Source organism: Elephas maximus, chromosome 14, assembly GCF_024166365.1.
Source record: "Elephas maximus indicus isolate mEleMax1 chromosome 14, mEleMax1 primary haplotype, whole genome shotgun sequence".
NCBI lineage: Eukaryota > Metazoa > Chordata > Mammalia > Proboscidea > Elephantidae > Elephas > Elephas maximus.
Genome location: NC_064832.1, coordinates 84,211,865 through 84,239,192, shown reverse-complemented (window position 1 = coordinate 84,239,192; position 27,328 = coordinate 84,211,865). Strand labels below are relative to the sequence as shown.

Here is a 27,328-nt window from a genome sequence, read left to right as displayed (position 1 = left end):
CCATGACCGCCGGGGTCCTTCTAGTCTCAGACAGACCATTAAGTCTGGTCTTATGAGAATTTGGGGTCTGCATCCTACTGCTCTCCTGCTTCCTCAGGGGTTTTCTGTTGTGTTCCCTGTCAGGGCAGTCATCGGTTGTAGCTGGACACCATCTATTTCTTCTGGTCTCAGGATGATGTAGTCGCTGGTTCATGTGGCTCTTTCTGTCTCTTGGGCTGGTAATTGCCTTGTGTCCTTGGTGTTCTTCATTCTCCTTTGATCCAGCTGGGGAAAACATAATTTTTGTTTTTATCATTATATTAGGTATTGGAGATCTCTTAGGTATTAGTCTGTTTTCTTGCCTAGCAAAACTGAAATATTTGCAAATAAATATAAACATTGTCCTAATAATAATAGTTATCATTTATCAGTGCTTTTTACATTCTAGATACCTTTCTAACTGCTTTTGCATTAGCTCCATTAACCTTTAAATCACTTGTGATATACTTACTATCAACCCAATTTATAGATGCTAAAACGAGGCAGAGAGGATAAGTAATTCACTCCATTTCACAAATAGTAAACAGCAGAGCTGGGATTGGAAGCCAGGCAGTGCAACTTCAAATACCAGATGCTTTACCAATACTCTATTTCCCTGTCATAAAAGCTAATAGAGTGGCTTTACTGTGACTAATTCTATTCTACTAAGAAAGTTAATCCAGGTTTTTTGACATCAACAAACAGAACAATATGACTACAGGTAAATGTAACAATCATGTCACTAAGGCTCACACAAAATCTTCTATGCATTTTATATAGCAGTAGAAAAAGTGTAAATAAACATTCAGGATTCAACTGTATTACAACAGTTTTTTTAAAACTGGAGATCTAAAAAAAAAAAAAAAAGGGCCAATACATCATTTTCTTGTTTAACTGTTATAAATGTCATCATGTGAAGAAACAGCTATTTTCAAACATGTTCTACTAGATTACCTCTGCAAATAAAAAGCTAAGAAGTTATCCATACGATGCTGGGCCATCAGATTCAATTAATTTTTTTTTCTGTTAGTTGTTGTTGTTAGGTACCATCAAGTCAGTTCCCACTCATAGCTACCCTATGTACAACAGAATGAAACACTGCCCGGTCCTGTATCACCCTCACATCCCTTGTTATGCTTGAGCCCATTGTTGCAGCCACTGTGTCAATCCATCTCATTGAGGGTTGATCAACCCTCTTCTTTACCAAGCAAGGTGTCCTTCCCCAGGGACTGATCCCTCCTGATAACATGTCCAAAGTACTTGAGATGTAGTCTCACTATCCTTGCTTCTGAGGAGCATTCTGGTTGTACTTCTTTGAAGACAAATTTGTTCAATCTTTTGGCAATCCATGGTATATTCAATATTCTTCACCAATGTCCCAATTCAAAGGCATCGATTTTTCTTTGGTCTTCCTTATTTATTGTCCAGCTTTCGCAAACATATGAGGCAATTGAAAACACTATGGCTTGGGTCAGGCGCGCCTTAGTCGTCAAGGTGACATCTTTGCTTTTCAACACTTTAAAGAGGTCTTTTGCAGCAGATTTTTTTCTAATCTAAGAAAACTGGTCACGGGCTATCACCTCACTCTGACCTTGGATTCATTACATTTCTCATGTAAACCGCATATTAAATTTTAGTTTTCCTAGTAGAAAAAAAAATTGGGGTAAAAAAAATTAAGAAAATATGGTCATTATGCAAATAAAATTACTGGGATTACAAAGAATGAGCTAAGTAACTTCTTTTCATGAGAAGACCTATGTGTGAGAACTAGTGGTGTTACTAACAAGGGAAGCAGCAGACTCTTACTGTCAGGATTTGAAAGAATTATACTGATGAATTTGTATAGCTCTTTATCATTTATCATTTTTTTATCATTTAGAGAGCCCTTTCTTATATATTACTTTATTTTCTTGAAACAGCAACTATTAGAGAAGCCAATCAAGAATACTTCAACAAAGAACTAGTGCAGCCCTCTAAAAAATTGGAATGATAGACCTTTCTAGTTCTTTATAAACTGACTCCATGAGACAAACATCCTGATCCCACATAGAATTAGGGAATGATGGCTCTTTGTAGTCAGATGTCAACTTTCCTAATATGTATCTTTTAATTGTGTAAATTTATCTTTTCCGTGTACTCAATATTCTTTATTCTTCAGTTACCATGGTGTTACAGCAAAGAGCTAAACATGGTGTTACTATGGAAACAATAGTGTCTTTCTCTTCATCTCTTACGTTTTGCTGCACACTTCTGATATTTTCTCCACATGTGCATTCAGTTTTTGTAAGACTAATATGTAATTACAAATTTCAACAGGGCTTTTGCACTTAGGGCATCTTAGACTTCCTTTTCACTCTTATAGGTCAATAGAGCATTACTAAATGTGTATACATGCATTTATTTATACATGTATATTCTATCTGGGTATTTACCCTAAAATTAGCTAGTTTACTCTTTGCATATTATTTGGCAACAGAATGTGTTTAATTGAAGTACTTTTTGAAATAGGGTTACATTTTTCTTGGTAGTGCCAAAACTAAATGAAGAAAAAATATGTTTATTGCCAACACAAAAAGGAAAACATGTTGCAATAACTTGTGTGATATTCATTCTTTAAAATAATAAAATATTTTAGTCACTGGGTAGTGGCAAGCCTTCTTTTTAAAAGATAAAAAAAGCAAAAGAAAAATAAGATTCACACATTTTCCACACATTTGATTTCATGAAAAGGGTTTCTGAAAAACATTTACACATTGCCAGTACTGACATTATGCTTTTAATTAAAACAGCTTTGGATTCAAACAGTTATTTCCCTCCACATATACACTAAAAAGCATACTATCTCTTGAATTATAGTTCTTTATTTCTTTCAGAGAAATATTCCTCAGAACTGAGAAAAAGAAAAGTCCTACTGAAAAACTCAACCTCAAGATTGATAGTTAAGCCTGTTGTCTGGTAAAATAATCTTCCTGTTGGTTCTTATGTTTTGCAGGCTGTCATTAGTTTAGCAATATTTGCAAATATTGTATGTCTCTAAAACCAAACCAAACCCCCTGTTATCCAGTAAAGTTCAACTCATTAGGACCCTGTAGGACAAAACAGAACTGCCCCATAGGGTTTCCAAGGCTGTAAATCTTTCTGGAAGCAGGCTGCCCTATATTCTCCTGCAGAGAGGCTGGTGGGTTAGAACCTCCAACCTTTAGGTTAGCAGCCAAGCTTTCATAGTCCAAAGCAGACTTTTAATGTATATTTCACTTTGATTCAAGCAGGCATGTAGAAGTAAATATTTTAAAATATATGTTATATTGATACCACCTAAAATTGATTTTTAAATGTTTTATTAGAAATAATTATAAATTTATAAGAAGGTGCAGAGAATGGGACTCTTCTCTCAGTCACTCCTAGCGGTAGCATCTTGCATAACTGTATAAAACCCAAACCTGTTAGAATAGAGTTGATTCTGACTCAGTGACCGTATAGAACAGAGTAGAGCTGCCCCATAGGGTTTCCGAGTTGTGGCTGGTGAATTCAAACTACCAGCCATTTGGTTAGCAACTGAGCTCTTAACCCCTGCACCGTCAGGGCTCTTGCAAAACTATCGTGCAATATAAGAACTAGGAAACTGACACTGTGTAACTTGTAAAGCTAATTCAGATTTTGAAGAAGCCCTGATGGCATAACAGTTAAATGCTCGGCTGCTACCCAAAAGTTTGCAGTTCCAGCCCACTCAGCTGCTCTTCAGGAGAAAGACTTGGTAATTTGTTTTTCATAACCAAAAAAATCCTATGAGGCAGTTCTGCTCTGTAACAGGTGGTCTCTATGAGTCAAAACCGACTAGATACCATCCAACAACAACATTCAGATTTGAAATGCTCTCTTGTGCTCTTTTGTGTGTGTGTGTGTGTGTGCGTGTAGCTTTATGAAACTTGAACGTATGTGTATCTTCCTATAACTATTACCATGATCAAGATACAGAACTGTGTCATTAATGTGAAACTCCCTCTTGCAACACTCTATAGTCACACCCACTCTTCCCCTCCACATCCTGACCCCTGGCAACCCCTGATTTTTTTTTTTTTTATCTCTACAATTATGTTGTTTAATGAACATTATATGGGATTATGTAGATTTATACTTTTGTGACTGACTTTTTTTTCTACTTGGCTTATGTTTGTTCCTTAAAGTTCACCCAAGTTTTTGCTTATGTCGATAGACTACCTTTCATTTCTGATTAGTATTTCATGGTATGAATTTACTACAGTTTGTTTAACCATTCACCCGGAAAAGGACTTTTGAGTAGTTTCCAGTTTGGGGCTATTATGTGTAAAGCTACTATGAATATTCATATATAATCATATATAAGTCTCTGCATGAAAATAAATTTTCATTTCTCTAGGATATATGTCTGTCTAAAAGTAGAATTGCTAGGTTGTATGGTAAGTCTTTTTATTTCTAAGGAACTGTCAGGTTGATTTATAGAGTGGCTGCAAAATTTTATAGGCCCACCATCAATGTATGAGTAGTTTCTCTACATCTTCACCAGCATTTGCTGTTATCCTTTTTTTTTTTTTTAATTTAACCAATCTGATGTGTGAGTTTTGATATATCATTGTGGTCTTCATTTGCATTTCCCAAATTGCTAATGATTTTTTAAATATGTTTATTTGCCATCTGTTTCTCTTTAGTGAAATATCTCTGCAAATCTTTTGCCTATATTCTAACTGGATTGTGTTTTTAATATTAAATTTTGAGAGTTTCTCGATATATTCTAAATATAAGTCAATTTTTGTGGTTTGTAAGTATTTTTCTTCACGCTGTGATTTGTGATTTCATCCTCTTAACAGGTTCTTTCAGAGAATAACATTTTTTATTTTGATGAAGCCTAATTTATCAAAGTTTCCTGTTATGGATTTTACTTTTGGTGGCAAGTCTAAAAATTCATTACATGGCACCAATTTCAGGATTTCTCCTATTATTTTTTTTATACCTTTTATTGTGCTTTAAGTGAAAGTTTACAAATCAAGTCAGTCTCTCATACAAAAATTTATATACACCTTGCCACATACTCCCAATTGCTCTTCCCCTAAAGAGACAGCCTGCTCTCTCCCTCCACTCTCTCTTTTCATGTCCATTTCGCCAGCTTCTAACCCTCTCATCTCCCCTCCAGGAAGGAGACGCCAACATAGTCTCGTGTCCACCTGATCAAAGAAGCTCACTCCTCTCCAGCAACCCTCTCCAACCCATTGTCCAGTCTAATCCATGTCAGAATAGTTGGCTTTGGGAAATGTTCCTGTCCTGATCCAACAGAAGGTCTGGGGGCCATGACCACTGGGGTCCTTATAGTCTCAGTCACACCATTAAGTATGGTCTTATGAGCATTTGGGGTCTGCATCCCACTGCTCTCCTGCTTCCTCAGGGGTTCTCTGTTGTGTTCACTGTCAGAGCAGTCATCGGTTGTAGCTGGGCACCATCTATTTCTTCTGGTCTCAGGATAATGTAGTCTCTGGTTCATGTGGCCCTTTTTGTCTCTTGGGTTCCTAATCGCCTTGCATCCTTGGTGTTCTTCATTCTCCTTTGATCAAGGTGGGTTGAAACCAATTGATGCATCTTACATGGCTGCTTGAAAGCGTTTAAGACCCTAGACACCACTCTTCGAAGTGGGATGCACAGTGTTTCCTTAACAGATTTAATTATGCCAATTGACTTAGATGTCCCCTGAAACCATGGTCCCCAGACCCCTGCCCCTGCTATGCTGGCCTTCGAAGCATTCAGTTTATTCAGGAAACTTCTTTGCTTTTGGTTTAGTCCAATTGTGCTGACCTCCCCTGTATTGTGTGCTGTCTTTCCCTTCACCTAAGGTAGTTCTTATCTACTATCTAATGAGTGAATACCCCCTCCCCCCCGCCTCCCCCCCTCTTGTAACCAGAAAAGAATGTTTTCTTCTCAGCTTAAACTATTTCTTAAGTTCTTATAATAGTGGTGTTACACAATATTTCTCCTATTGCAACTGACTAATTTCACTCAGCATAATGCCTTCCAGGTTCCTCCATGTTATGAAATGTTTCACAGATTCCTCACTGTTCTTTAGCAATGCATAGTATTCCATTGTGTGAATATACCAAAATGTATTTATCCATTCATCCATTGATGGGCACCTTGGTTGCTTCCATCTTTTTGCTATTGTAAACAGTGCTGCAATAAACATGGGTGTGCATATATCTGTTCGTGTAAAGGCTCTTATTTCTCTAGGATATATTCCAAGGAGTGGGATTGCTGGATCTTATGGTAGTTCTATTTCTAACTTTTTAAGGAAGCACTAAATCGATTTCCAAAGTGGTTGTACCATTTGACATTCCCACCAGCAGTGTATAAGTGTTCCAATCTCTCCACAGCTTCTCCAACATTTATTATTTTGTATTTTTTAGGTTAATGGCAGCCTTGTTGGAGTGAGATGAAATCTCATTGTAGTTTTGATCTGCATTTCTCTAATGGCCAGTGATTGTGAACATTTCCTCATATATCTCTTAGCTACGTCAATGTCTTCTTTAGTGAAGTATCTGTTCATATCTTTTGCACATTTTTTAATTGGTTTATTTGTCTTTTTGTAGTTGAGTTTTTGCAGTATCATGTAGATTTTAGAGATCAGGCGCTGATCAGAAATGTCATAGCTAGAAACTTTTTCCCAGTCTGTAGGTAGTCTTTTTACTCTTTTGGTGACATCTTTGGATGAGCATAGGTGTTTGATTTTTAGGAGCTCCCAGTTATCTAGTTTTTCTTCTACATTATTTATAATGTTTTGTACACTGTTTATGTCATGTATTAGGGCTCCTAACATTGTCCCTATTTTTTCTTCCATGATCTTTATCTTTTTAGGTTTTATATTTAGGTCTTTGATCCATTTTGAATTAGTTTTTGTGCATGGAGTGAGGTATGGGTCTTGTTTCATTTTTTTGCAGATGGATATCCAGTTATGCCAGTACCATCTGTTAAAAAGACTGTCTTTTCCCCATTTAACTGTTTTGGGGCCTTTGTCAAATATCATCTGCTCGTATGTGGATGGATTTATGCCTGGATTCTCAATTTTGTTCCATTGGTCCATGTACCTGTTGTACCAGTTCCAGGCTGTTTTGACTACTGTGGCGGTATAATAGGTTCTAAAATCAGGTAAAGTAAGGCCTCCCACTTTGTTCTTCTTTTCAGTAATGTGTTATTTATCCGGGACCTCTTTCCCTTCCGTACGAAATTGGTAATTTGTTTCTCCATCTCGTGAAAGAATGTCATTGGGATTAGGATCAGAATTGCATTAAATGTATAGATCGCTTTTGGTAGAATAGACATTTTTATACTGTTAAGGCTTCCTCTCCATGAGCAAGGTATGTTCTTCCACTTACGTAAGTCTCTTTTGGTTTCTTTCAGAAGTGTACTGTAGTTTTCTTTGTATAAGTGTTTTACATTTCTGCTAAGATTTATTCCTAAGTATTTTTTCCTCTTGGGGGCTACTGTAAATGGCATTGATTTGGTGATTTCCTCTTCGATGTTCTTTTTGTTGGTGTAGAGGAATCCAACTGATTTTTGTATGTTTATCTCGTATCCCCATACTCGGTTGAACTCTTCTATCAGTTTCAGTAGTTTTCTGGAGGATTCATTAGTGTTTTCTGTGTATAAGATCATGTCATATGCAAATAGAGATACTTTGACTTCTTCCTTGCCAATCTGGATGCCCTTTATTTCTTCATCTAGCCTAGTTGCTCCGGCTAGGACTTCCATCACGATGTTGAATAAGAGTGGTGATAAAGGGCATTCTTGTCTGGTTCCTGATCTCAGTGGGAGTGCTTTCAGGCTCTCTCCATTTAGGGTGACGTTGGCTGTTGGCTTTGTATAAATGTGCTTTATGATGCTGAGGAATTTTCCTTCTATTCCTATTTTGCTGAGAGTTAATATCATGAATGGGTGTTGAACTTTGTCACATGCCTTTTCTGAATCAATTGATAAAATCATGTGATTCTTGTCTTTTGTTTTATTTATCTGGTGGATTACATTAATTGTTTTTCTAATATTGAACCATCCCTGCGTACCTGGTATGAATTCCACTTGGTCATGGTGAATTATTTTTTTTGATATATTGTTGAATTCTATTGGCTAGAATTTTGTTGAGGATTTTTGCATATACATTCATGAGGAATATAGGTCTATAGTTTTCTTTTCTTGTGGTGTCTTTACCTGGTTTTGGTATCAGGGACATGGTGGCTTCATAGAACGAGTTTGGCAGTATTCCGTCATTTTCTAGGCTCTGAAATACCTTTAGTAGTAGTGGTGTTAACTTTTTTCTGAAAGTTTGGTGGAACTCTGCAGTGAAGCCTTCCGGACCAGGGCTTTTTTTTTTTTTTGTTGGCAGATTTTTCATTACCTTTTCAATCTCTTCTTTTGTTATGGGTCTATTTAGTTGTTCTACCTCTGTTTGTGTTAGTTTAGGTAAGTAGTGTGTTTTTAGGAATTCATGCAACTCTTCTAGGTTTTCAAATTTGTTTGAGTATAGTTTTTCATAGTAATCTGAGATGATTCTTTTAATTTCAGCTGGGTCTGTTGTAATTTCGCCCCTCTCATTTCTTATTCAGGTTATTTGCTTCCTCTCCTGTTTTTCGTTTGTCAGTTTGCCCAATGGTTTATCAATTTTGTTGCGTTTTTCAAAAACCATCTTTTGGTCTTGTTAATTCTTTCAATTGTTTTTCTGTTTTCTATTTCATTTAGTTCAGGTCTAATTTTTATTATTTGTTTTCTTCTGGTGTCTGTGGGTTTCTTTTGTTGCTCTCTTTCTATTTATTCAAGTTGTAGGGATAATTGTTTGATTTTGGCCCTTTCTTCTTTTGGGATGTGTGCATTTATTGATATAAATTGGCCTCTGAGCACCGCTTTTGCTGTCTCCCAAAGGTTCTGATAGGAAGTGTTTTCATTCTCATTGGATTCTCTGAATTTCTTTATTCCATCCTTAATGTCTTCTATAATCCAGTCCTTTTTGAGCAGGGTATTGTTCAGTTTCCAGGTGTTTGATTTCTTTTCCCGTTATTGATTTCCACATTTATGGCCTTATGGTCAGAGAAGGTGCTTTGTAATATTTCAATGTTTTGGATTCTGCTAAGGCTTGCTTTGTGACCTAATATGGGGTCTATTCTAGATAATATTCCATGTGCACTAGAAAAGAAAGTATACTTGGTTGCTGTTGGGTGGAGTGTTCTGTATATGTCTATGAGGTCAAGTTGGTTGATTGTGGCATTAAATCTTCCATGTCTTTATTTAGCTTCTTTCTAGATGTCCTGTCCTTCACTGAAAGTGGTGTGTTGAAGTGTCCTACTATTATTGTGGAGCTCTCTATCTCACTTTTCAATGCTGCTAGAGTTTGTTTTATGTATCTTGCAGCCCTGTCATTGGGTGCATAAATATTTAATATGGTGATATCTTCTTGGTGTATTGTCCCTTTAATCATCATATAGTGTCCTTCCTTATCCTTTCTGGTGGATTTAACTTTAAAGTCTATTTTGTCAGAAATTAATATTGCCAATCCTGCTCTTTTTTGATTGTTGTTTACTTGATATATTTTTTTCTATCATTTGAGTTTTAGTTTGTTTGTGTCTCTATGTCTAAGGTGTGTCTCTTACAGGTAGCATATAGACAGATCTTCTTTTTTAATCCATTCTGCCACTCTCTATCTCTTTATTGGTGCATTTAATTAATTTACATTCAGGGTAATTATGGATAGGTATGAATTTAGTGCTATCATTTTGATGTCTTTTTTTGTGCGTTGACAGTTTATTTTTCCCACTTGATTTTATGTGCTGAGTAGATTTTCTTTATATATTTTCCTTTCCTCAAATTTGTCGTTGATTTTGTTTCTGCTGAGTCTGTATTTTTCCCTTGTATTTTATTTTGGTGAATAGGATAGTTTGTCTCTTTTGTGGTTACCTGATTATTTACCCCTATTTTTCTAAATTTAAACCTAACTTTTATTTCTTTGTATCGCCATATCTTCCTCTCCATATGGAAGGTGTATGATTACATTTCTTAGTCCTTCTTTATTATTTTAATGTTATCTTCTTTTATATAATAACATCGCGGTTACCCTGTGTTGGGCTTTTTTGTTTTTTTAATCTTGCTTCTTTTTATTGGATTTCCCTGTCTGGGTTGAGTTCTGGTTGCTCTGCCCAGTGTTCTAGTCTTGGATTGATACCTGATATTACTGAATTCCTAACCAAAGAACTCCCTTTTATTATTTCTTGTAGTTTTGGTTTGGTTTTTACGAATTCCCTCAACTTGTGTTTATCTGGAAATGTCTTAATTTCACCTTCATTTAAGAGACAGTTTTGATGACTATACAATTCTTGGAAGGCCTTTTTTTTTCCTTCAGTTTTTTAAGTATGTCATCCCATTGCCTTCTTGCCTGCTTGGTTTCTGCCGAGTAGTCTGAGTTTATTCTCATTGGCTCTCCTTTCTAGGTGACTTTTTGTTTATCTCTTGCTGCTCTTATAATTCTCTCTTTATCTTTAGTTTTGGCAAGCTTGATTATAATATGTCTTGGTGACTTTCTTTTAAGATCTACCTTCTGTGGAGTTCGATGAGCATCTTGGATAGATATCTTCTCATCTTTCACAATATCAGGGAAGTTTTCTGCCAACAAATCCTCAACAATTTTCTCTGTATTTTCTGTTATCCCTCCTTGTTCTGGTACTCCAATCACTTGTAGGTTATTTCTCTTGATAGAGTCCCACATGATTCTTAAGATATCTTCATTTTTTTTTAATTCTTTTGTCTGATTTTTCTTCAAATATATTAGTGCCAAGTGATTTATCTTTGAGTTCAGAAATTCTAGCTTCTACTTGCTCAATTCTGCTCCTCTGACTTTCTATTGAGTTATCTAATTCTGTAATTTTATTGTTAATCTTCTGAATTTGTGATTGCTGTCTGTCTATGGATTTTTCCAGCTTATTAAACTTTTCATTATGTTCCTGAATAATCTTTCTAATTTCTTCAGTTGCTTTATCTGTGTGTTCCTTGGCTTGTTCTGCGTATTGCCTCATTTCCTTCCTGATGTCTTGAAGGGTTCTGTATTTTAAACTTTTGTATTCTGCATCTGGTAATTCGAGGAATGCACTTTCATTTAGAAGATCCCTAGATTCTTTGTTTTGAGAGCCTGTTGAGGTGATCATGGTCTGTTTCTTTATGTGACTTGATATTGACTGTTGTCTCCGAGCCATCTCTAAGTTATTGTATTAGTTTATGCTTGCTTACTGTGGCATAGCCACTTGCTTTGTTTTGTTTTGGTATACCTCTATAGGTTGCTTGAGTGAACTGGCTTGATTATTTTCGCCTTTGGAGCTCTGGTGTCCTGTCCCCAGCTGGCTAGAGCTGTTATCAGGTATATCAGTCTAGGAGTCCATTCAGTTTTCTTATATGAATTCAGCTCAGGTGTCCAGGTAGCTGATATCAAGTGTGTGGTACAGGCTCTATCCTACAGTCTTAGAGGGGCAGGGGTGATTGGCGTATATACCAGTATCTGATTGCAGTAGGGGGTCATGCTCTGAACAAGGCAGGGGGTTGAGAACCAACCCTCAAGTGTCTCTGAGGAAAACTCGTCTCTGTTCCCTAGAGCATGCTGGTGGGTGGGTTCTGCAGAGGGACTGTGGGCGCTCAAAGTTTTTGTTGTAAGGACTGGGGGGTACCAGTTATCTTTGGACACCTGATATGGGTGGATGGGTGGCCTGAGTGGAGCTACCAGCCCTTAGGTCCCTGATGTGGGTTGGTGAGGACCTTGTTTAATAGACAAAGCAATGTCAAACATCACCCACGTCTCCACTGCACAGCTGAAATGGTTGGAGTTTGCCAACAAGGGCTTATTCACCCAAAATAGGCCCACACTGGTCCATGCAGAAGGGAAAGCTGCTCAAGGTCCACAGATGGTTCATGCCTGGACAGGAGCTGCTTCTGTCCTGAGCTCCCCCATTTAATGGAGCTAGCAAATTATCTTTTCCTGCAGTTGCAATTTTTTTCCTTTCCCAGGGCCAGAAGGATGGCTCTAGGTGCTCAACAGGGACTATCTCAGGCCCAGGGATTCAGCCGCTGAAGCCAACTTGGTGGTGGAGGGGGGTGGTGTGGTAAAATATATGCAAGTGCTTAGCTTTTGCTGAGAGCGAGAGCGCTGTTCTCCTCAGGTTCTGTAGGTGTGAGTAGGCCGTGTGGCTGGCTGCTTCTCCCTGAGGAAACTGCCGCCAAATGCTAGGACCAGCCCGCCACCGCCACCGCCGCTGCTCCGGGAATGGTGCCTGAGGGCTCCCCGCGATTCAGGTCCGGTAACTCCTCTACACTTCTGAATGGCCTCTTCCTCCCCTTGCCCCTCAGTTGTTTGTCTAAGCTTGCCTTTGATGCTCAGGGCTCCCAGCTTGTTACAAATACACTCGTTTCGCTTGTTTTTTCGGGGGTCTTTGTTGTAAAGAGTACTCGACAGAAGCATCTGTCTATTCCTCCATCCTGACTCCTCCTCTCTTCTATTATTTTTGTCTAAAAATCTTAGAGTTTTATGTTTTATATTTGAGATCCATGACCCATTTTTTATTAATTTGCATATTATGTGTGAAGATTAGGTAAAGGTACATTTTACTGACTGTGAAGGCCCAATTGCTTCAGCACAATTCGTTGAAAAGGCTATTCTTCCTCCATTGGATTTCTTTGGTTCCTTTGTCAAAAATTTTTCATGCATATTTGTGTGAATCTATTTCTGTGTTCTTGTTTCTCTTCTTCTGATATTTGGGTCTCTCACTCTGCCAGTACCATACCATCATAATTAATATAGCTATATAATAAGTTTTAACATCAGGAGGAGTCCTGGTAGTGCAGTGGTTAAGAGCTCAAGTGCTAACCAAAAAGTTCAGCAGTTTGAATCCACCAGCTGCAACTTGGAAACTCGATGCGGGTAGTTCTACTTTCTACTTTTTCCTATAGGGTCAATCACCCTAAGTCAAAATCGACCTGACAGCAAAGGGTTTTTTTTTTTTTTTTTACATCAGGAAGAATGAGTCTTCCTAGTTCATTCTTCTTTTTCAAAATTGTTTTAGCTATTAAAGGTTTTTTTTTTTTTTGCATTGCCATAACATTTATTCCAAATAATTTTGTCTATATCTAAAAAAAAAAAAAAAATCCTGCTAGGATATTGATAGGAATTGTGTTAAACTTATGTATAAATTGGGGATTATTTAAATCTTGACAGTGTCAAGCCCTCTAATTTATAAAAATGGTATGTTTCTCCAGGTATTTAGGTCTTCCATTATTTCTACTTGGATCCATAATCAACATCAATGGAAGCAACACTCAAGAAATCAAATGACTTATTGCATTGGGCAAATCTGCTCTAAAAGACACCTTGAAAGTGTTGAAAAGCAAAGATGTCACTTTGAGGACTAAGGTGCACCTGGCCACGATATTTTCAATTGTCTCATGCATGCAAAAGCTGAACAATGAATAAGGAAGACCTAGGAAGAATTGATGCATTTGAATTATGGTGTTCATAAACAATATTGAACATACCATGGACTGCCAGAAAAACAAACAAATCTGTCTTGGAAGAAGTATAGCCAGAGTGATCCTTGGAAGTGAAAATGGCGAGACTTCATCTCACATACTTTGGAAATGTTATCAGGGGAACTATTCCCTGGAGAAGGACATCATGCTTGATAAGATAGAGGGTTAGTGAGAAAGAGGAAGAGCGTCAATAAAATGAATTGATACAGTGGCTGCAATATTCAGCTCAAACAGCAAGAATTGTGAGGATGGAGCAGGGCCTGGCAGTGTTTTGTTTTGTTGTACATATTGTCACTATGAGTTGGAACTGACTCGAAGGCACTTTACAACAACAACAATTTGTTTCAGCAATATTTTGTAATTTTCATCATATATATGTGTACATGTCTTGTTAGATTTATACTTAAGTATTTGATTTTATTGGAGCTATAATAAAAAATTTTATATATGGTATTACATTTTAAATATTTCATTTCACTTCTTCAATTTTAGTGTACAGAAATGAAATAGATTTTTTTATGGTGATCTTTTTATCCCATGACTTTTTTTGCCAATTGGTATGTCTTTTTTTTTTTTGCTTTGCTTTTTCAGTGGCTAGAAATTCCAATGCTATGTGGAACTAGAGTGGTGAGAGTGGACATCCTTACCTTGCTCCCTCTCTTAGAGGGAAGACATTCAGTCTTTCACTGTTAAGTATAATCCTAGTTGTAGGTTGTTTGCAAATGCTCTTTATGAAGTTGAGTAAGCTACCCTTTTTTGCTAGCTTCCTGAGAGCATTTATCAAAAACTTACTTTGAACCAAGACTGGAACCATTCCTGAAGCTAACTCTTCAGACAGGGATTGGGCTAGACTATAAGACAGAAAATGATACTGGTGAGGGGTGAGCTTCTTGGCTCAGGTAGACACAGGAGGCCATGTGGGCAACTCCTGTCTGGAGGTGAGATGAGAAGGCAGAGGGAAATAGGAGCTAGCTGAATGGACAGGGGGAATACAGGGTGGAGAGGAGGAGTGTGCTGTCTCATTGGGGGAGAGCAGCTAGGGGTACATAGCAAGGTGTGTATAAGTTTTTGTATGACAGGCTGACTTGATTTGTAAATTTTCACTTAAAACACAATAAATAAAAAAAAAAACTCAATGGACAGTTTAAACAACTGATGAGGAAAATAATGGATAGAAGATAGAGCTGAGGAAATCACCCACAATACAGTACATTACTATGAAGAGATGGAAAATATGAAAGAGAACTTAAGATATGGAAGGTAGAATGAGCAGGTCCAATATATGTCTAAAATGAGTACCAGAGTGATAAAATAGAGAGAATGGGAAAGAAGCAATATTTCATTAGACAATCACTGAGCCCAAGACAGGAAAAATTAAAAATCATATACCTAAGCAAAGTGAAACATAACGGAAAGAGAAAATCTTAAAAGAATCAGGCTGAAAAAAACTTCATACAAACAAACTATAATACACCATCAGCAGATATCTCATAAACAACTCACAATCAAGTAATGAGTTCATACTTGACTGGCGGGGGGGCCTTAATCCAGTATGACTGGTAGTAACCTTCCTTTCTGTTCCAGGTGGCACTGAAAGAAGAAAGAGCAGTTAGATGCTTATGTCTTGAGCACGTTTCTTCAGGGCAACTTTTTGGAGAAGGAAGGTGTGTTAAATAGCATGAGGAGAAAATAAAACGGCTCTTGCCCTGCTTCCATTTGACTTGGTGCCACATCCAGTATTGTGGTTGTTCATCAGTGGCAGACATAAGTAGGAAGATTGATGAGCCTGAGGCAGTGCTACTGGGTCCCCACAAGCTATGTAGCCTGCAGGAAATTCTGGTGAAGGAACACAGAAGCACAGAAGGTTCTAGTGGAAACAAAAAGGCTGCAGTGTGCAGAGCAAATGGCAAAATCCACAGACTTCAGTGATGATGCCAGCATACTGACCAAAAGACTAGGTAAGAGTTGCCATACCTCATTGGGGCCCTCCATGGCCACCACTCCACAGAAATGCCACTCTGCCATAGAGACAGGTGAGCATCCTGAGACCCCACATGGATTTGTGGCACATGCTCTCCTAGCCACCATGAGGTCACAAATTCTTCTATACAGCCAGACACTACTTCAAAGAGGAACAAGGGGAAGAGGGAGGAAATGTGAAAGATTTTGCACTGACCCCCTCCCCCAAAAAAAGTATTATTTAAAGTGACTGTTTAACCTGAAAGAGGGTATTATCTTGAATTGACAAGTTTAAAGTTTGTTTTTGTTTTTGTTTTTGTTTTTTCTCTGCAACTATGGAGCAAGGTGGAGCTTGCCAGGAAAATGAGATCCATCATAGAAAATAAAGAGCAGCACTTTCTGTGCCTATTGGAAAAAAAAAAAAAAAAGACTATTTTGATACGGTGGGTAGCATTCAGTGCTTTTCAAAAATTCAACCTTACATACACGAAAAAAAAAAATCCCACCTGGTAATGGTGTACTGTTCTTGGTATAATTTGAAATTCAATGTGCAAAATTATGTTGAGGGTTTTTGCATCTAAATTCATGAGACATATTGCTCTGTAGTTTTATTCTTTTTCTACTGTCTTTGTCTGATTTTTGTGTCAAGCTACGACTGGCCTCATAAAATGACTTGGGATAAAATTGATTTCTAAGCCTCTTAATTTTTTTTTTTTCTTTTTCTGAATCATCTTATGAATTGATTGGATTTAAATTCATTATCACTGCTTTTTCTGCATCTAACATCTTTTCATTTGTTGGAATTGCACATTTAATAAGTATATGTTTTCCTAATATTAACTATAATTTGTTTAATAGTGTGTTAACAAAAAGACTCCACTATTAATGGAAGAAGCTTATACTATATACATTAGGAACTCTGGTGGTGCGGTGGTTAAAGTGCTAGGCAGCTAATGAAAGGTTGACAGTACAAACCCACCAGCTGTTCTGTGTACGAAAGATGTGACTGTCTGCTTCTATAAAGACTTACAGCATTGGAAACCCTATGTGTTTGCTATGAGTCGGAATTCACTTGATGGCAGTGGGTTTTTTTTGTTTGTTTGTACTCTGAACCATGCATAAAAGTGGTGACCGTACTCTATAATTAGGAAGTTATATTTGGATATAAGTGTGATTTCTAAGGCTGCTATATAGCAATGTAATTTTCTAAAGTTAATCTGATCTAAATTGTGAGTTTGTCTGCTCTTCCGGCTTTGTAGTTGTTAAGTGTCCTTAACTCTGTTCCAATTCATTAAAAAAATCCAAAAACCAAACCCAGTGCTGTCAAGTAGATTCCAACTCATAGCAACCCGATAGGACAGAGTAGAACTGCCCCATAGAGTTTCCTAGGAGTGCCTGGTGGATTCGAACTGCCACCCCTTTGGTTAGCAGCCGTAGCACTTAACCACTACACCACCAGGGTTTCCTCTGATTCATAGCGAGCCTAAATACAACAGAATGAAACACTTTCCCATTCTGCTTCCTTTCCACAATCTCTGCTCTGCTTGAGCCCATCGTTGCAGCCATATGTCAATCCATCTCATTGAGAGTCTTTCTTCTTCACTGACTCTCCACTTTAACAAGCATGATGTCTTTCTCCAGGGTCTAGTCCCTCCTGATAACATGTCCAATGTATGTGAGACGAGGTATCACCATCCTTTCTTCTAAGAAGCATTCTGACTGTACTTCTTTCAAGACAGATTTGTTTGTTTTTTTTGGCAGCCCATGGTCTATTCAACATTCATTACAAACACCATAATTCAAAGGCATCAATTATTCTTAGATCTTCCTTATTCATTGTCTAGCTTTCACGTGCATATGAGGTGATTGAAAGTACCATAGCTCAAGTCCTCAAAGTGACATCCTTACTTTTCAACGCTTCAAAGAGGTCTTTTGAAGCAGATTTGCCCAACGCAATACGTCTTCTAATTTCTTGAGTGCTGCTTCCACGGACCTTGAGTGTGGATCCAAGTAAAATGAAATCCTTGCCAACTTTAATATCTTTCCCATTTAACCTTATGTTACTTACTCATCCAGTTGTGAGGATTTTGGTTTTCATTATATTGAGGTGCAACCCATACTGAAGACTGGAATCTTTGATCTTCATCAGTAAGTACTTCAAGTCCTCTTCACTTTCAGGAAACAAGGTTTTGTCTTCTGCATATCTCAGGTTGTTAATGTGTTCACCTCCAATCCCGATGCCTCGTTCTTCTTCACGTAGTCCAGATTCTCAGATTTTTTGCTCGGCAGAGAGATAGAATAGGTATGGTGAAAGGGCACAACCCTAACATACATCTTTCCTGATTTTAAACCACACAGTATTCCCTTGTTCTTTTCAAACAACTGCCTTTTCGTCTATGTGCAGGTTCCATGTAAGCACAATAAAGTGTTCTGGAATTCCCATTTTTTGCAATGTTATACGTAATTTGTTATGATCCACACAATCAAATGCCTTTTGCATAGTCAGTAAAGCATAGATAAACATCTTTCTGTTATTCTCTATTTTCGGCCAAGACCCTTCTGACATCAGCAATCATATCCCTTGTTCCAAGTGCTCTTCTGAATCTGGCTTGAACTTCTGGCAGTTCTCAGCCCATGTACTGCTGCGACTGCCTTTGAATGATCTTCAGAAAATTTTAGTTGTGTGTGATATTAATGATAGTATTCTATAATTTCTGCATTCTCTTGGATCACCTTTCTTTGGAATGGGCACAAATGTGGATCTTTTCCAGTCAGTTGGCCAGGAAGCTGTCTTCCAAATTTCTTGACATAGATGAGTGAGCACCTACAGGAAAGCATCCCCTTGTTGAAAAACCTCTATTAGTATTGAGTCAGTTCCTGCAGGCTTGTTTTTCACCAATGCCTTCAGTGCAACTGGACTTCTTCCTTCAGTACCATCAGTACTTGATGCTACCTTCTGAAATGGTTGAACGTTGACCAATTCTTTTTGGTACAGTGACTCTGTGTACTCCTTCTATCTTCTTTTGATGCTTCCTGCATCATTGGATATTTTCCCTGTAGAATCCTTAAATATTGCAACTCAAGGATTGAATTTTTTTCTTCAGTTTTTTCAGCTTAGGAAATGCCAAGCATATTCTTTCTTTTTGGTTTTCTTACTCCAGGTCTTTGCATATTTCATTATAATACTTTGTCTTCTGGGGCTGCCTTTCTAAATCTTCTTTTCAGCTCTTTTACTTCATCATTTTTTTTGCATTAGCTGTAGCTGTTCTGTGTTCAAGAGCAAGTTTCACAATCTTCTGTCATCTGTTTTGCTCATTTCTTTCTTTCCTTTCTTTTTAATGACCTCTTGCTTTCTTCATGTATGATGTCCTTGATGTCATTCCACAACTCGTCTTATCTTTAGTCATTAGTGTTTAATATGTCAAATCTATTCTTGAGATAGTCTCTAAATCCAGGTGGGATATGCTCAAGTTCATATTTTAGCTTTCTTGGACTTGCTGTAATTTTCTTCATCTTGAACTTGCATATGAGCAACTAACGATCTGTTCTGCAGTCGGCCACTGGCCTCATTTTGACTGAAAGTATTGAGCTTCTCTGTCATCTCTTTCCACAGATGTATTCAATTTGATTCCTGTGCATTCTGACTGGTGATGTCCATGTGTAAAGCTGTCCTTTATGTTGTTGAAAAAGGTATTTGCAATGAAGCAGTCATTGGTCCTGCAAAATTCTATCATGCAATCTCCAGTGCCATTTCTGTCACTAAGGCCAAATTTTTCTTCTTTTTTTAATTAAAAAAAATTGTTTTTTTTTTTTTAAATTGTGCTTTAGGTGGAAGTGTACAGAGTAAATTAGTTTCTCATTAAACAATTAATACACAAATTGTTTTGTGCCATTGGTTTCCAACCCCTTCTGTACCCCAGCTTCCTGGTTTCTATTTGTCCAGTTTTCCTGTTCCTTCCTGCCTTCTCACCTTTGCTTTTATCCTGGTGTGCCCATTTGGTCTCATATGCATGATTAAACTACAAAGCACATTCCTCAGGTGTGTTATTATTTGCCCTATACACCTGTCTAATCTTTGGCTGAAGGATGAACCTTGGTAGTGACTTCAGTACTGAGTTATAAGGATATTCAGGGGCCATACTTGTGTGATTTTCCCAGTCTCTGTCAGATCAGCAAGCCTGGCCTTTTTTCATGTGTGTGTGAATTTGAATTTTGTTCTACATTTTTCTTCCACTCTCTCTGGGACTCTCTATTGTAATACCTGTCAGAGCAGTCAGTGGTGGTAGCCTGTAGCTGGGTACCACCTAGTCGTTTTGGGCTCAGTCTGGTGGAGGTTGTGGTAGTTGTGGTCCATTAGACCTTTGGACTAATCTTTTCCTTGTGTCTTTGGTTTCTTCATTCTCCTTTGCTCCAGCCAGGATGGGACCAGTAGATATATCTTAGATGGCTGCCCACAGGTTGGTGATCTACTTTTGAAAGGTCATGAAAAGGCCATGAAAACCCTATAGAGCAGTTCTATTCTTCACACACAGGGTCACCATGAGTTGAAATCAACTTGACAGTAACTTCTTTAACCCTGTCAAAAAGTGGCTGAAGCAGTATTGAATCCATATCTGCCAGAGTCCACATTCCAATAAGGCCCAGTGCTCTCCAGAAAGAATACTGGGACTGGGAGCTCAGTTTCCCACTCTTACCTTTGCTGAACTACCAATGTGGACGATATGGATCAAGTTCCAGGCCCTTCCTGGACCTCAGTTTCCTTCTGTGTAAAGGAGGAACTAGGTAACACTTGCCAGGCCCTGTCTTCTAGTTCTTTTATTTATTTATTCTTACTATTATACATTAGATGAAGGTTTACAGACAAACTAGCTTTTATTAAAGAATTAGTACACATATTGTTTTGTGACATTGGTTATCAACCCCAAGACATGTCAATATTCTCCCTTCTCCATCTTGGGTTACCTATTACCAGCTTTCCTGTCCCCTTCTGCCTTCTAGTCTTTGCCCCTGGGCTGGTGTGCCTTTTTAGGCTTGTTTTATTTTATGCGCCTGTCTAATCTTTGGCTGAAGGCTGAACCTGAGGAGTGACTTCATTACTGAGCTAAAAGAGTGTCCGGGGGCCATACTCTTGGGGTTTCTTCAGTCTCTTTCAGACCAATAAGTCTGGTCTTTTTTTGTGAGTTAGAATTTTGTTCCACATTTTTCTTCAGCTCTGTCTGGGACTCTGTCATGATCCCTGTCAGTGGTGGTAGCTAGGCACCAACTAGTTGTACTGGACTCAGCCTGGTAGAGGCTGTGGTAACTGTGGTCCATTAGTCCTTTGGATTACTTGTTCCCTTGTGTCTTCAGTTTTCTTCATTCTCACTTGTTCCAGACAGGGTAAGACCAGTAGAGTATCATAGATGGCTGCTCACAAGCTTTTAAGACCCCAGAAGCTACTCAGCAAAGTAGAATGAAGGACACTTTCTTTATAAACTGTGTTACGCCTATTGAACTAGTTTTTCCCTAAGACCATGGTTCCCACAGCCCTCAGCCCAGTAATCCAGTCCCTCAGGGATTTTGGATATGTCTATGACGTTTCCATGACCTTGCCCCGGATAAGTTGTGCTGACTTCCTCGGTATTGTGTACTGTTTTACCCTTCACCAAAGTTACCATTTATCTTTTGTCTATTTAGTGTTTTTTTCATTCCCACCCCTCTCCTCCCTCATAACCATCAAAGATTGTTTCTTTTTGTGTGTAAACCTTTTCATGAGTTTTTATGGTAGTGGTCTCATACAATATTTGTCATCAAGGCATATTTTTAAAATACTGATGCTTCTTCTTTGTTTCCAACTTTTGCATTACACTCACCAGTAATTATCAATACATCTTGATTGCATGTTTGGTCAATTTAAGACTGCAAAAGTTGGTAAAAACATTCAATTTCCTCATCTTTGGCAGTTGGGGTTGGTGGGTAAATTTGAATAATAGTTGTAATAACTGGTCTTCCTTGTAGGTGTATGGATTTTATCCCAACACTGACACCATTGTACTTTAGGATAGATCTTGAAATGTCATCTTTGACAATGAATGTGATGCCATTCCTCTTCAATTTATCATTCCTGGGATAGTAGAGCATATTATTGCCTGATTCAAAATGGCCAATACCAGTTCATTTCAGCTCACTTATGGGTATGCCTAGGATATTAATCTTTATGTGGTCCATTTAATTTTTGACGACCTTCAATTTTCCTAGATTTGTACTTCCTAGAGTCCATGTTCTGATTATTAATGGATGTTTACAGCAATTTCTTTTCATTTTAAGTCCAGCCACCTCAGCAGATGAAGGTCCCCAAAGATTGACTCCATCCATGTCATTAAGGTAGACTTTACTTTGAGGAGGTAGCTCTTCCTAAGTCATATTTTGATTGCCTTCCAACCTGAGGGGCTAATCTTCCGGCACTATATCAGACAACATTCCTCTGTTATTTATGAGGTGTTCACTGATAAATTTTTTCAGGAGGAAACCACCAGGTCCTTCTTCCTAGTCTTAGTATGGAAGCTCAGCTGAAACCTGTCCACCATGGATGAACCTGCTCATGTTTGAAATAGTGGTGGCATAGCTTGCAGCATCAGAGAAACATACATGGCCGCTACTGTACTACAAACTGACAGGTGTGTGGGGCTTATTAACCCATATTTTGGATAGTAACTCATATCAAAATTATATTTCAATAGGTATATTAAAAACTCAGTTCAATTTACATTGGTTATAAAATGAAGATAGCTTTAAGTTAGCTTTTCACCAGTCTTTCAACACTTTTATTTGGAGTCAGAATATTGACCATTGCCATTTTACCTGTGTGTACACACTCACACACATAACTCCAAACTTATGTCATATGCAATTATTTATATATTGCCTGACAGAAATTACCAGAAAAATAAAATTTAAAGAAATAAAAATGTAAGAATATATCCTAGAAATTATGCTAATTCTATGGATCATTTGTCGGTTGTTTTATTGCAAAACAATAACTTGAGCACTGATATAATTTATTTTAATATTATTTTAGACCACATTTTCCTGTTTTTTTTTTTTTTTTTTAATATGCTGATACCTGAATAGATTTGCAAATGAAATGGTCTCTAAAAGACTTTCTTCAAATGAGTGGATGTATCAGATATATTATCTGCAGTAAATGTATCTCTCAGAAATACCTTAACGAACTTCAGCAAAATGCTGGGGAAGAGTCTTTCCATTTTTCTCCATTTAATTTTAATTTATTGGCAAAAGCACTCCTTCCTTCTTAAGAGTATCTAATATACATTTTGGAAAGCAATGAATGAACCATAGGTTAAAAGATTTGACTTTCTCATTGACTGATTTTAACCTGTTTTCCAAAAATTATTTTTCTGGTAATGTTTGATCAACTATAAGAAAGAACCCCACCACAGACAGAAATAAAAAAATGAAATTTGTAGCATCTACATTCTTCTGGATAAAATCTTTTGAAATGTATTTCACAGGATACTAATATATTACTCCATATTACGGGTGCTAAGTAAAATTCAGAATGATGATGTCTATTTTCTGCATTTCTAAACCTTTTTGGATCCCAAACCCTTTTATCACCACAAATCTCACAGGACGATTGTTCTCAATCTATTCTTTGGGAAACAAGGCTCTGAATAATCTAGTTTTAATTTCTGTAATTTGTCGCACTGTCCAGTAGCAGAAAAAAATGGCCTTGCTAGTTTAGATTTAGACCAGTCATCTGAAGGATTTTGCAGAAGCTAGAGGATAAATGCACTCATTCGTGGTGACTGAGCTTCATGTGACTGAGAGTGAGTTCTGATCTCAAGTCCATGTAGTTACTGTGATTTCTTCGGAGGCATCTAATTCAGCTGACTGCAGTGTAAATTTATCTCACCTTTACCCATACAGGCAAACCTCTGGTCGTTGTTCAGGGCCCATTTGGGACTCTTAGGAACCGGGGTGTTCCTTTGTGCAGACCTGCTATGCCACGGAGCATCCTCATTCCCTCTCACGTACACTCCTATGCTGTTGCAGCACAAGACACACTAACAGTGTGGTCCAGGGCCACACCAGAACCTGATTTTGTTGCCTTTCTCCATCACTTTGTCCTCTAGCCCAGCAGAGAGTGGGAAGGCTGAATTTTTCTTTCTACTTTCGTTCATTTCTTTTTTTCTCCTCCCTCCTCCCTCCCTAATTATTATCATCCTTTTTCTTCTTGTACTTCTTCTTCTTCTCCTTCTCTCCCCTTCTTCTTTTTCTCTCCCTCCTCCTCCTTCTCCCCCCCCCACTCCCTGTCCTTCTCCTCCTTCTTTTCTCTCTCTCTCTTGCATTCTACTTGAACTTTACACCTAGAACAGAGTGGTTGAGATATACGATTTAGAAATTCGACAGCTGTTTTTCCCTCTGTGTTTTGCTGTGAACCTCTCCCACTGGTGTCATAGATACTTCATATCTAGGGGCCCAAATCCAGTGTGTGTGTGTGTCTAAAAGACAGAGAAAGAGAGAAATATGGTGGTGCAGAGAGAGAGTGCATAATGTACCATGGAGTATTTATAATAATTTTCATAACGATATCTGATATAATGCTTCAAATTATCTGTGAATAAAATCAGGGCAGATAAATAGGTCCTTAGTTGTAGTCTTGCTTGAGTATTTTCAATAAAAATAATTAATATCCTAATTATGAAAGACTAATTTTTTTTTTTAAGCCTATAGGGCAAAATGATTTATGCATAGACTAAAAACCGTACACAAACCTGTATAAATTTTCTACTCCTCATTTTTTATTATTTATAAGATTTATATAATATCACTTACTTTGTAACTTTGTGGTAAGGATTAAATATAACAGTAAATGTGAAAGTTATCCTAAAGTGAAATTTAAATATGCTGAAACTATCATTATCATAGGGGATATAAACCTGAATCCACAAACTGAGCTGTGCAGAAATGTTACTTTGCTTTGTTTTCTTTAAGTCAGATTAAATGCAGATCTGATCCACTATTTTGCCAGGAAAGTAAGAAATACACTGTCATTGGAGCTCCTTTTCTTCCTCCAGAATTGTGCAAACAATCTAGAAAGAAGGACGTTAGAGGAAAATAGTAAGATGTAGTCCTTTGTGCGCATTTTTATCCTGAAATTACATTGCTCAAGGTCATATGGCACCTAAAAGAAGGTTATCTCCCCAGCTTCTGTCATAGGCTAGGCTGGAGTCATGGGCTGATTTGGTATTGCTAGACATCCTGGAAGAAAAGTTCTAGCCTTCTTTTTTTTTTCTCTCAAGTGGCTCTTCCATTTTCCAGGTCCTATGATCCTATCACATTCCTGGAGTCACCGAACTACACCGGATCTATTTATTCCTTACTGAGCCCCAGACCTGCATTTCCTCTCCAAAGAGGGAAATTTTAATCTTTTCTTCTTTCTCTCTTTGCTCTGTCTCTCCCCTGAAAGGAAATGTTTTTCTCCCTTTGTTCCTAGTGTAATCTCCCCAGGAAATTCAGGATTAAAGAAAACAAAAGCTAGGAAGTGTTTTTTTTTTTTTTTTCCGGTGAATTCTGCATCGGAACATTCAGGATTAACTCTTCATGGGACAATGGAGCCAGCAGTTTCCACGGGGGAACAGGAGGAACATAGTGACAATGTTGAGGTCTGTGATAGTGGAAAACAGCAATGGTTAGTGTAATCCTCCCATCTTGTATTTTGGAAAAAGGCTCACTGCCAACCACTACCCTTCCCAATATGACTTAGGTAAGATTCATGGATTCCTCTTTGCTTACCTGTAAGAAGGCCAGACAGAGACCCTCCAAAGTTCCATTCTTTGCCTCAAAATGATAAGCTGAATTGCTTATCTCCACCGATCAAATGGAACAAAGTGGTTATTAACCAAACTTGGTTTAGCTTCTCTCCTTTCCCCAAGTTTCTGAACTTTGGCCCACCCTTAACCTGAACCAACATACAACCATCCCCGCCCCTTAAAAACTCCCACAGAGTAGGCTCTCATCAGTGAAAAACATTCTCTGATCTACTAACTGGTCACTTCCCCACACCTGGTTCTTTCGAGACTTGTTTACTCTGTTCTCTATAAAAGAAAAACCATTTTGCCTAACTCTTGAAAGATTTATTTGGGTATATGATTGTGGTGTGATGGATCACATTTGTGTGGCCTTTCTAGCAATGGTCTTGTAACTCTCACCGGGTAATTGGACGAGACTGTGTGATAGGGTAATTCTGGCCCACTAAAGCATTGATCATTTTTGCCATCTTGCTGGGATTGAAATGAGCCACCCCAGAGACAGGAAGAAGAGGATCCTACCGCCACCAAGGAAGAACAGCCAGGAACAGAAGACAGTGTGTCTTTTGGACCCAGGATCCCTGTACTGAGAAGCTCCTGGACCCAGGAGGCAGGGAACAAGCTGTAGCACTGAAGGTGGCAGAGAAGCAGTGGCAGGAGAAACTGTGCAGTAGGCTTCCCAGACCATGGAGCAAAAAAGCTGAGTGCCTTTGGGCAGAGGCAGAGGGCCAGGGAGAGGCATACCTGCAAGCATGACTGGGCAGAGGCTGTCCTGATGGAAGAACTGTATCCTGAGTGTTTCTGAACCTGAATCGTAATCTGTTACTGCCCTACTAAATCCCATAATCATGAGTATGGTCTGTGAGTTCTGTGTGGTCATTGCAATGAATTACTGAACCCAGAAGACAGGTAGAGTGCCACGGGAGAGATGTTTGATGTCAGAATTGGCGAACATGTCAGGAGAGAGGAGGCATGTCTGACCACAATAGCCTTGGGCTGTTGATTTTTGTTCTCCTTCCACTTTGAGAAGTTACAGAAGGTCAGACACTGCTGGCCCTGTGCCATTTTTACAGTGATTTAAGGGGCAGAGCTTTTCCCTATTGCAATAGTCTTTTCTAATAGTCTTTCCTTACCTAAGTCTGTATTTGGTTTTTATTTGACAATAGCAAGAATTGAATTAGACACCAATTATTATCTCAAGAAATTATCTTGTCTCCATTTTAATTATCATCATTACATAATATACAGAGGACTTCTGGCATTTTTTTTTTCAAATCCTTCTCACAAAGAACCTTGTAAAGACAGTACGCCCTGTGTGATTAGGGAAACTGTCCTTTTAGTCTGCTCCAGATTGTCCTTTTTCAACCATTTGTTCTGCTCATCCTCTCTGTGTACCTGACGAGATTCCTAATACAGGTCAGTAGTCTTTGTCATTCCAATATCTTGTTTCAGAGAACTTACCGTTTGCTGAAACTCCTTTTTATCTCTTCTTTGCAGTTGCTCAGACTTTACCATAAGGATAAGCATTTTCTCAGTTGTACTAGAAAAGGCTGGTGCCTCCAAAGTCACACTGTTGCCAGTTATTTATTACCCCAAGGGCGACCTCTTTCTCACGGTGACTGTGCCGCAATAGCTCCGCTCTGTGCTGATCTAATCTGAGTGCCCTCTATTCTGACTGGCTGCCTCCCTGTTCCCTGAAGTGAACAAAAACAATCCTGTTCCCTGTGAAGGCTTTTATCCTCTTTCTTTTTGCTATCAAGAGTGACTTCGAGATTAAGGCCTGAGCTGAAAATGAATCACTGATGCTGCTCCAGCACCTGCATAACCACTAACTGTTGCCACAAATGTCCACTGTCAAGTGGGCTGCAGCTTCAGTAGGAAATTTACTAGAAAAAGGGGACAAAGAACTCATAGAATAGCAGTGTGATTGTTAAAGCTCCAGAAGTTCATTATGACAGACATCTCATTTTTTTTTA

The 27,328-nt window shown here is 38.2% G+C and overlaps 1 long non-coding RNA gene across 1 annotated transcript; it reads right to left on the bottom strand.

Moving 5' to 3' along the window:
• Positions 1-196: 196 nt before the first annotated feature.
• On the bottom strand, positions 197-26,831 carry LOC126058232 (uncharacterized). The gene is made up of 3 exons (XR_007513147.1): positions 26,814-26,831; positions 15,085-15,171; positions 197-264 (listed from the first exon to the last, which is right to left on the bottom strand). It is a non-coding gene; the product is annotated as an uncharacterized LOC126058232 (long non-coding RNA).
• Positions 26,832-27,328: the final 497 nt, after the last annotated feature.